General features: G+C 40.3%; 1 pseudogene; it reads left to right on the top strand.

The window, feature by feature from the left end:
- Positions 1-6,144: 6,144 nt before the first annotated feature.
- On the top strand, positions 6,145-11,590 carry LOC120072022 (annotated as a pseudogene).
- Positions 11,591-11,828: the final 238 nt, after the last annotated feature.

Below are 11,828 nucleotides of genomic sequence, written 5' to 3'. Positions count from 1 at the left end.
TTCACTTTTATTTTTTGCCATGTCATTAAACTTAACAGGGTACAGGGAAAGGTCATTACTGTGAACTAAGAAGAGTTTAAGGAAGTTATCCTGTTCAGTTAATGTCTAGTTATTTAAATGTTTGCATATGATCAATAATAGAGACAAGTAGCTATAACTAACTTCTCGAGAGAGAAGTAGTTGTGGAACTTGTTGAGCGAAGCAAGAAGTATTTCTAGAGATAGAAACAACCTTGCGCTCTTATGTACACTCATTTACGAATCATAGAGATATGACAAGTGTGGATAGTGGGAGGTGTGCGAAAACTAGGAGTAACGAGCTGAGATAGATTCATTCGACAAACTTTGGTGATGAGATAATGATCTTCTCCCAAACCCTATCTTCTCCATATATTTTCTCCATGTCTAGTCTGATGCTTTCTTCATTCTCCCATTCGAAGCTCTTAGAACATTTCCGATAACCTAGAATTTAGTTCATTGCATGTTTCAAAGCACACTCACAAAAATAATAATAATAATAATAATAATAATAATAATAATTAGCTTCACCGCATAGATCACACTTATTTAACGCAATTATTGTAGATGCCCATGTTCGACCTTAGCTCACACCATGCGTCAACGCATGCCTATGTGCTCACGCCTCGCCCATGCCCATCACATATCTCTTACCGTAGTGATGTTCCTCAACCTTGCACTCACAACCTAATCTTCCTTCGCACGCGTATGCCAGTGCTTCGTAGCCTTTAGTGCAGCCCTGCGCTCACAACCTCGCGTGCACACTCACACAATTCCTCTACCTGGCCTTTTAAGTTGCTTTCTTGCTCGTCCTAAGCAGTTGCCTGCTTGTTCAATGCATAAATCTATATTAAAATTCAAGCTCAATTTACTTATTTTTCTAGACATTATTTCGGGAAATTTTCCAAACGTGTGTAGAAATGTCTTAACTTGCTTATCTTAAATTTTTAGTTTCAAATTCCTTTTAGTCTGTCTGGAAAGCTCCATTTTTCACCTTTGGCTCACATTCACCCATGAGCTTGACCTTTTTGAGAAAAACTTTGAAATCAACTTGAATTCTTAAGGATTTCCTTTCAACAGCCCAAGGATATTAACTACACTCACCAATTGTTTGAATGCCCTTAGAATCACTCCTTTAGCATGAGTAAAATGACCAAACCAAGTTCTTGAAGTGAGCCTATCCTTTTATACTTGAACTTGCATGGCCATAATCAAGCTTAAGCTGCCACCTATCCCACCAGGTAAAATTAGACCTTGGCCACCAAAATCGATGATTAAGCTGAAAGCTTCCTCCAATCACCAATGCATCGCCCCTCAAATCTTACCAAAGCACAAGTTTACTTGGGTGCATACACCACTCAACTAGCGCACGCCTCAGTGCCATTTTTACTTCCAATGCCTAGTCTCAAGATCAGCGCATTGCCCTACTTCACATTCATCCTTGTCTGCCCAATAAACACCAATGCATGCACAAGCCGCATCCCTTAAAGTATCATTGCCTATGCACGTGCGTCTATACCCAACTACCTCAACACGATACTTTGCTAGCACATAGCCCATATTCAACGCATAGCCTTCCCTTTGGCCACACTTAGCCGCGCATCTCCTTGCCTCCATGCCCAACTTGTGCTCAACTTTAATCAATGAAGGCATTTCGTTGTGGCCTACTCTTGGCAATAACCTTCAACGCATGGATTATACTTCTATACTTAGCCAAATTTTCCTTTCTACATGTTTACATACCTTGCTACCCGAAAGCTACAATCTCAACACTTAAGAACATTTTCCTTTTTTCCACTCATTCTCAAGCTTCTTTGCTACATACATAATATTAACTTACACTTAATCTTACTTTACATACTAATTATCACACTTAAGTAGGGAAACTAGGGTTCGGGTTTACAATTACTTCCCCCTTATGAAATTTTGTCCTCAAAATTTTCTTCAAGTCTATTAACTGAATAACTAAGGATATCTACTCCTCAACCACATGATCCTTTTATTAAAGATATTCCCTTTTAACTGCACTAATATCTTTTTCCTCTCCAGGTCTTTTAAATACTATTCTTCAACACTACCTCGTAGTTGCTATGATGTTTTCATACTATTATTACGTCCTCAACAGTTGCAGAATAAAATATTTCACTTCACATAATTTCTAACATTCACTTCACATACTTTTGAACATTCACTTCACATACTTTCTAACATTCTATCATATATAAAGTGAGCATGCTCGAAAGAAACAACGAATAGCATCAGGGCTTAACAACATAAAAACAAACTAATTACTCAGAGTTACTTTACCTTTTACATTATCTGGTGACTCCTCAACCTCCTGACGGGTCACTGCATACATTCTACCCTGATGTTTGTGGTTGTCTTACTATTCCTTTCTACTTTGGCTCCACTAGAACCCTTTCCTCTAACACAAGTTTGTTTTAATTGCTCAATAGTCTAAGAAATCAGTTCATGTTCTACCCGAGCTTCTCAAACTAGTTGGGGACAATCCTTCTTGAAATGAGATGTCTCTCCACACTAAAAACAGACGTTCTTTCTACTGTAACATATTTCTAAATAATGCTTACCATAATTCGTACATGGGGGTTTCCTAATTTCACTGGCTACAGACTCACCAATACACCCTGTCCCAGATACACCACTTTTAGTATCTAATAACTTGTAGAATACAAGTTATTTATGCCACCTTATCTAGATATTGCGGCCAAAAGTTAATGAATATGCGCCGATTGTATAAAAATTAGCCTAGAATTACAGTAATTATAAATGATCGCAATTACACCCACTAGCACCATAAAAATGGAAGAAAAGCCGAATTTTACTCGTTTTTGCGGGAAACCAAGTCACCGCTTATGCTCAAGGCTCATGAAAAACCGATCAATGCATCTCTATCACATTGTGCCCGTCAATCAACAATGAAGAGACGATTACCGCAATGGTGGTGCAATACGACAGTCGATCCAGAGCTGTATTTCAACCGCATGCGGTAATAAAAACAACACCGCATGCAAATTCACGATCGAAAGATGCAGCTGAGCAACGCAAAAGCGGAGGATTGAGACATGTGTACAACTAAAGGTTGTGCAGAATTGACAATCTGATTGCATAACAGAAGGAATAATTATTCCTCCATCTTCGGAATTACCATAACAATCAGTGGGGACCACAAGGCCGGAGTCAAAGGCCTACACCTATAAATACCCATAGATTTCAGAGAAAACTTATGCTACTTGATACGGGGCTAATTGCTGCAAAATTGTTGAGAGAAAAGGTTGAGTTGAGTGCTTAAGTGAAGAAATTCGGGAAGAATACGAGATAAGGCCGAGAGGTGAATCTCATATCTAATCTGCCAAACACCCGATCGGAAGCTCTGTGCATAGATCTCTGCTACCGGTGGAGCAAGCTTGAGAGAGAAGCTCTTCCTACCACTAGATCCATCCTATTCGGCAAGCAGACCACCATCGAATCGGTGCCAAGACATTGGCACTTGTTTATATCTATTCTATCTCTTTCATTGTTGTATTTCACTTTCTCTTTATCTCTTCATTCACACACCATGTATCAAACACTTAATAGACATATTAAATATTTCGATAACTTTCATATTCCATTCTCTGTCTATTTCCGTTCACCCGTTAATCACTTTCTTCATGATGTCTTCTTAATTCCCTGATAAGCAATATGAATTAACCAAGTACTTAATCTATGTTAAAGATATAAAATGCATTTAGCTAAGGCATGCAAGACGACATCTTCACCTGTGAAAGCAGAAGTGAAGATGCCATTCTGATCTATCGAGAGAAGGTTAGAAGAATGCTTTAACTAAAGCGAGTAGTACTTCCAGACATGGAAGCAACCTTGCATTCATTACGTTAGTCTCTATTTCACCACAGACATATGGAAGCACAGTCGATCACTGAAAGGTGTATGCCAAGAGAAGAGCGGAACAGTATTTATAGCTTCAACGCAATTGAGAACTTGCGCTGTTTATGTTATTTATCTTTCTCTTTCTATTTTGTTCATAAGACTTACCGTCGTATTCCACGTTCTTTGCATAACCTTCATAGCCAACCTTGACCCTAACATCTTGTAACATGAAGCCTGTATCTTGTATCATCTAGCTTAGGTTTACTATATTTTTATTTTATTATCGCATTTTTACTGCTTTACTTTATTTTATCGGAATTTATATACTTGTACAAACCCATTTTTAAAGATTGAAAACCTGGTCGCATATATCATGAATATACCACAATAAACTAAAGCAGTCTGTGTTCGACCTCGAATCACATCGAGAAACTTGCGGTGGAATTACACTTAGTTCCATCATAAGGAAACTTGTGACAATGTATGGCATACTATGTGAACATCCATAATTAACGCATATCTAGAAGTAGTATCGCATTATTTCGAGCATAGAACATCACACATCTCTGCGTGCATTTACACAACAAGTTTATGGCGCCGTTGCCGGGGACTGGTTAATGGTTAATGTTGAATATTTTTGTGATATGTGCAGGATAGATCTCTTTGTACTGGCTGTTCAACGCGGAGAGCAGTCTGACGACTTGCGAGTGTTGGAATGATCTAGTGATTCTAAGCGCACCTAGAGATCAAGTGTACTATTCGCGCAAGAGTTCATCAGGGCCAGAGTAATTGGTGAAGAAGTATGGCTAATGAAGATATGGCACCCGCAGGGAACCAAATGGGAGATTTACCAGTGCAAGATCTAGTTTTTCTGGCTGCTGACTATAATATCCCTATAAGGGAATATGCTGAGCCAGATTTTTATAATTTCTCACCTGGAATTTCAAGACCCATGGTTGAGGGGAATGCAAGCTTTGAAATAAAACCTATTATGTTGTAAATGATTCAGAATGTGGGACAATTTGGAGGATTACAGGGAGAAGACCCACACGCTTATTTGACAAATTTTGTAGACATGTGCAGTGCATTCTCCATGCCTGATGTAACTCAGGAAAGACTTAAAGTATACCTATTCCCGTACACATTACAGGATGAAGCAAAAAGGTGAGCTCAAGCATTAGAGCCAAACGAAATTAATGGATGGGAGCAGTTGGTTGATAGGTTCATGAACAGATTCTTCCCTCCGTCTGTCAATGCAAAGAGGCGGAGGGATGTTTTGAATTTCGAACAAAAGGGTTATGAAACCTTGAGCACCGCTTGGGTGCAATTCTGGTAGTTAGTGAAGAACTGTCCACATATTGGGATTCCTTATAGTATTTTGATGAAAACCTCTTACAATGGCTTAGACCAATCAACGCAAGCAGTTGCCAATGCCACCGAAGAAGAAGGATTAATGAATAAGTCATATATGGAAGCGAAGAACATATTGGATCGCATCTCGCGACATTCTGACGAGTGGGTTGATAACGGGCTTGAGGTAAGAGGTCGAGAGCAAGAAAGAGTAGAAAGGGGTGATATACCAATGGACACAATGAGCGCATTGGTCGAGCAAATGACCACAATGACCTCACTCCTCTAGACGGTGGCTAATCAGTAGAAAACTCTATCTCAAGGAACAGCGCAAGTTAATGCGGTGACTCATGTGACCACAATGGATTGCACTCAATGGGGAGAGGTACATCCTGTAGACGTCTGCCCATGGAATCAACAACCCGTATATGCTATTTATGATGAATCAGTAGGCAACAACCACAACCTTGGTTTGTGGGATCACCCAATTTTTGGTTTGGATGAGAATCTCAATCAGAAGGGCCATAGTTTCTATCAATTCAGTTATCAAGGGGATCGAGGCAACCCTCCGATCTTCACTAATCTGGATTGCAGCCCAAGTAATTCTCAAGGTATGCCACCTTATGACCAATTGTTTGCATATGATACCTCTTGCAGTACCTCGTCTCTGGAGACATCGTTAAAACACTATATTGAAAAGAGTGAGGCAATGAGACAATCGCAAGCTGACTCTCTTAAAGAATTAGAAGATCAAATAGATCAGCTTACGAGGGAATTAAAGAAGAAAGCACCTGGTACGCGGCACGAAGACTCGGGAGCTTCAGAGCTAAGAGGTAAAGAACAATGTCATGCAGTGACATTGAGAAGTGGTAGAACGACAGCCCCTATTATGCTGAAAGTACCAGATGCAATAACAACACCAATAGATTTGACTGTTGATGATGACCAGTTACCTAATAACAGAAGCAGCACTAGTTCAGAAGTAAGTTCATCTACAAAAGATGAAACTCCTCAAGACATGAATTCTCAATCAACGCAACCTTTAGCTAATGACACACAGCAAGCACACGACCTCACCAAACAACAAAGTGAACAAGAAACACGGCGGGATCCTCCACCTTTCCCATCCAGGCTGAAAAAGAAAGATGATAACAAGTAATTTCAGAGGTTCTGGACATTCTCTGACAGCTACACATTAATATTCCCTTGATAGAAGCATTAGAGCAAATGCCGAGTTATGTGAAAATTCTCAAGGATATTCTCGCCAACAAAAGAAAGATTAGGGAAAATGAAACAGTTGCACTAACATATGAATGCAGCGTTTTGTTGCAATCTCCCTACTAAAATGAAGGACCCTGGGACTTTTACATTGCCCTGCACCATAGGAGGGAAAATGGTCAGGAACGCACTGTATGATTTAGGGGCAAGCATAAATTTGATGCCCTTGTCAATTTTTAAGAAGTTGGACATAGGCGAAGCAAGGCCAACCACGATCACATTATAGCTAGCCGATAGATCGATAAACCTACCTGAGGGCAAGATAGAAGATGTTCTCGTGCAAGTGGACAAGTTTATCTTCCCAGCAGACTTTGTCATATTGGATTATGAAGCCGATAAATTCCTATCATCCTGGGTCGCCCATTTCTCGCCACAGGGCGAGCATTAATCGATGTGCAGAAAGGAGAATTGACCATCCGGGTCAACGATCAGGAAGTGAAATTTAACGTACTTAATGCGTTGAAGTACCCAGTTGATATAGAGAACTGCCAATATATCGAGGAGCTGCGGGGAGAACAGTGGCACGAACCCCTGAAGGAAATAGAGGAGGAGGATTATGAAATCGGCGCAATGTTGGAGGAGGACTACACCGCAATTCATGCTGAATCGAATTTTGAACCACTCAAGTTATCTGAACGAACATCGCAGCGCATTAAGCCATCTTTAGAAGAACCACCTGTGTTAGAGTTAAAGTCGTTGCACGTGCACCTAAAGTATGCTTACTTAGGAAGTAACGACACGTTACCGGTTATCATTTCTACATCACTGAGTAAGAAGAACGAAGATACTTTCATACGTATCTTAAGAAATAACGCAAAAGCCTTAGGATGGACCTTGGTAGACATTCGAGGAATCAGTCCCTCGTATTGTATGCACAAGATTCGTCTGGAAGAAGGAAAGAATGGATCAATAGAAAGGCAACGCCGCTTGAACCCTGCCATGAAGGATGTTGTAAAGAAGGAAATAGTAAAGTGGTTGGATGCAGGTGTCATCTACCCGATATCTGATAGCAGTTGGGTGAGCCCAGTACAATGTGTTCCAAAGAAAGGGGGGATAACAGTCATCACAAATGACAAGAATGAATTGATTCCTACAAGGACGACTACGGGGTGAAGAATTTGCATGGATTATTGCAAGCTGAATTTGAGCACTAAAAAAGACCACTTTCCACTCCCGTTCATTGATCAGATGTTAGACAGACTTGCGGGGAATGAATTTTTCTGTTTTCTTGATGGCTATTCAGGGTATAACCAAATAGCAATTGTACCGGTGGACCAAGACAAGACAACCTTCACATGCCCATTTGGTGTTCGCATTCCGACGCATGCCATTTGGACTTTGTAATGCACCAGACACTTTTCAACGATGCATGATGGCAGTATTCTCAGATTACTTGGAGGAGTCAGTCGAGGTATTCATGGATGATTTCTCAATCTTCAGCAGCAACTATGACTTATGTCTGTCTAACCTTGAAAAGGTCTTGAAGAGGTGCGTGGTAACAAATCTTGTTTTAAACTGGGAAAAATGCCACTTTATGGTGGAAGAAGGAATAGTTCTGGGTCACAAAATCTCTAAGGCAGGATTAAAAGTCGATCAGGCAAAGATTGACGTAACCTTCAAGTTACCCCCTACCAATGAACATAAAAACACTTAGGAGCTTTCTAGGACACGCTGGGTTTTATAGAAGATTTATTCGCAACTTCTTCCAGATCACAAGACCCCTAAGTACACTTCTCGAAGCTAACCGCGAGTATAATTTTGATGACGCCTACACCAAAGCATTTAACACATTGAAAGATGCACTCATCTCCACACCTATTTTGATTGCGCTAGATTGGACGCAACCATTTGCGTTGATGTACGATGCTAGCGGATATGCTATGGGCGCAGTTTTGAGTCAGCGCAAGGATAAGGTGTTGCATCCTATTTATTATGCAAATAAAACACTAAATGATGCACAAGAGAACTATACGACCACAAAAAAGAAAATGCTTGCAGTGGTATTTGCACTTGAAAAGTTTCGACAGTACTTAATCGGAACAAACGTGGTGGTGTATACAGATCACTCTGCGATCAAGTATTTAATGATGAAGAAGGATGCAAAACCGAGGCTTATATGGTGGGTGTTGCTCATGCTAGAGTTCGACCTAGAGATTAAAGACTGGAAGGGCATCGAGAACCAAGTCGCAGATCATTTGTCAAAAATTGGAAAATTGCGAGGTTTAAGGGGCAGAAAAAAATATTAAGGAAAGATTCCTCGATGAGCTTCTAATGGCAATAGAGAGTAATGTTCCCTGGTATGCGGACATGGTAAACTTTATAGTTTGCAGTCAATTGCCGGATGGCTATACATACCAAAAGAAGAAGAAGCTAAGACATGATGCCAAAATTTATTTCTGGGACGATCCATTCCTTTGTCGACAAGGACCTAATAATATAATACGTCGATGTGTTCCTGAGCATGAAGCTAGGCACATTTTAGAGCTCTGTCATGAGTTCCCATATGAAGGACATTTTGGGGGGCAAAGGACCGCAGCAAAAGTCCTACAATGCGACTATTTTTGGCCAACACTGTTTAAGGATGCTCATGCCCATGTTGTGCAATGCGACAGGTGTCAAAGGATGGGGAATATGTCTAAAAGAAATGAAATGCCATTGACGTCAATCTTAGAAGTTGAATTATTTGATGTTTGGAGAATTGACTTCATGGGCCCGTTTCCACCATCTAAAGGTCATCAATACATTCTGGTTGCGGTTGATTATGTATCGAAATGGGTTGAGGCCATCGCATGTGCCAAGAATGATGCAGCCACTGTGGCGAAGTTTCTAAAGAAGAACATTTTTTATTGGTATGGGATGCCACGGGCCTTAATCAGCGATGTGGGTTCTCACTTTATCAACCGCATAATTGCCAACCTGTTGACTAAATTCAATGTCAGCCATCGAGTTGCAACTGCTTATCACCCACAAACTAATGGGCAGGAAAAGATTTCTAACAGAGAGATCAAAACTATCTTGGAGAAGGTAGTTAATACTTCCAGGAGGGATTGGTCACCCAAGCTTGATGAAACACTATGGGCTTACAGGACTGCCTACAAAACACCAATATGCATGTCTCCATACGCCCTAGTCTTTGGAAAAGTTTTTCATCTGCCGCTTGAGTTGGAACATAAAGCAATGTGGGCATGCAAGAAGCTGAAGTTTGATTTAGCCAATGCGGGAAAAGTCCGGAAACTGCAATTGAATCAGTTGGTCGAATGGCGAAGGGATGCCTATGAAAATGCCAAGATATACAAGGAGAAAACAAAGAAATGGCATGACAACCATATAAATGATCGGACATTTACCGAAGGTCAACATGTATTTCTATTCAATGCTCGTTTGCGATTGTTCCCAGGAAAGTTGAAGTCCCACTGGTCTGGGCCATTCCAAATCAAGACAATCTTTCCATACAACATAGTGGAACTCACAACTTTAGATGGGAACAGCGCATTCAAAGTCAGTGGTCAGTGGATTAAGCCTTATTATGGAGGCGACTTCGATCAACGCATGGACACCATTGACTTGGGCAAGCAGGATTAAACCGCTTGCAGGGGGAGTGATTGCAATAATTCTCAGAACTTCTTTTAATCAGCTTCCCTAGTTATGTTTACTTACTTTCTTTACAACTTCCTTTTACCGTTTTCTAAATTTCGTTAATTACTATCTAATAGGTTTAGTCTTTAATGCTTTTGTATTTCCTTCCAATTTAATTTCGCATGTATTTCCATATCTTAAATTTAGTAAGCACCGGTTGTATAATTGTTGTGAATGATTGGATAGATCACCGCAAGGTCTTTTTGACTTGCGTTTTTGAGATACCTTCTCATAGTCCTTCGGTATCAGAATCATCTTAATCATCATAAAGCCTACTCATTGAAACATAAACACTTAAAGCATAAGTAACATAAAACGTATGTTTTAAACCTCTTCATCACACAATCATAACTTACTAAAGCATGCCTCATAACATAAAGTATATAAATACTTAGAACATGCTTTGATAAACATCTTTAAACCATGCACGCGTTAGAAAAACTCTTAAAAATTGGTTTGCTTGGAAACTATCATTTTAGCATACTTACATAAAAGTTGGCATCAAAACTAGTCTTTAGGATAAATCATGCATTTAATAAACATTTAGGAAAAACATTTAGTTTTGTCACTCACAGCCTTAGGCATTCTACTTGTGGTTGGTAAGCTTCTCTTATGAGCATTTGTCCTGTGAAGTGGACATACAACTTTGGTTAATATCTAGCTCCTTCATTAGCCTAACTCCCTTTAATAAGCTTAATATCAACTTAGAACATTGCCCAATGCATGCCCACTAACGTAGCCTATACTTAAGTACCTTGGGTCAAGTGGCTAGGTTCTGCGGCTACCAAGCTCACACCATGCATCAGCGCGTGCCTATGTGCTCACGCCTCGCCCATGCCCATCACATATCTCTTAACCCAGCCACGTGCCTCAACGCATCAGTGCACCCCTTCACACACAACACGCCTCACTATGCAATCCTTTGCATGCACGCTTGGTGCCCTATAATGTACCTTGCGCTAATTTGCCTTCGCAAGCATATGCCAGCGCTTCATACCCTTCAGTGCAACCCTGTTCTCACAACCTCGTGCACCCACTCACACAACACCTCCATCTGGCCTTTCAAGCTGCTTGCTTACTCAATATAAGCAGCTGCTTGCTTGTTCAATGCATAAATCCATATTCAAATTCAAACTCAATTTACTTATTTTTCAAGACATTATTTCAAGAAATTTCCTTCTACAAATATGTTTAGAAATGTCTTAACTTGCTTGCCTTAAAAATTAAGCTTCAAATTTCTCTTGATCTGTCCAAAAATCTCCATTCTTCACCTTTGGCTCAGATTCACTCGTGAGCCTGACCTTCTTGAGGAAAACTTCGAATTCAATTTGAATTCGTATGAAATTCCTTTTGGAAGCCCAGGGACATCAACTACACTCACCACTCGTTTGAATGGCTCTAGAATCACTCCTTTAGCATGAGTAAAATGGCCAACCAAGTCCTTGAAGTGAGCCTATCCTTTTATACTTGAAGCTGCATGGCCATAATCAAGCTTAATCTGACACCTATCCCACCAGGTAAAATTAGACCTTCTAATCTCGACAGATGGCCACCAAAATCGGTGATTAAGCTAAGAAATTTCTCCAATCACCAACGCACTGCCCCTAAACTCTTACCCACGCACAAGTTTACTCGGGTGCATACACCACTCAACCAGCG

Source organism: Benincasa hispida, chromosome 2 (genome assembly GCF_009727055.1).
Source record: "Benincasa hispida cultivar B227 chromosome 2, ASM972705v1, whole genome shotgun sequence".
Lineage (NCBI taxonomy): Eukaryota > Viridiplantae > Streptophyta > Magnoliopsida > Cucurbitales > Cucurbitaceae > Benincasa > Benincasa hispida.
Note: the sequence above shows the minus strand (reverse complement) of the source record. Positions and strands in the feature narration are given on the sequence as shown.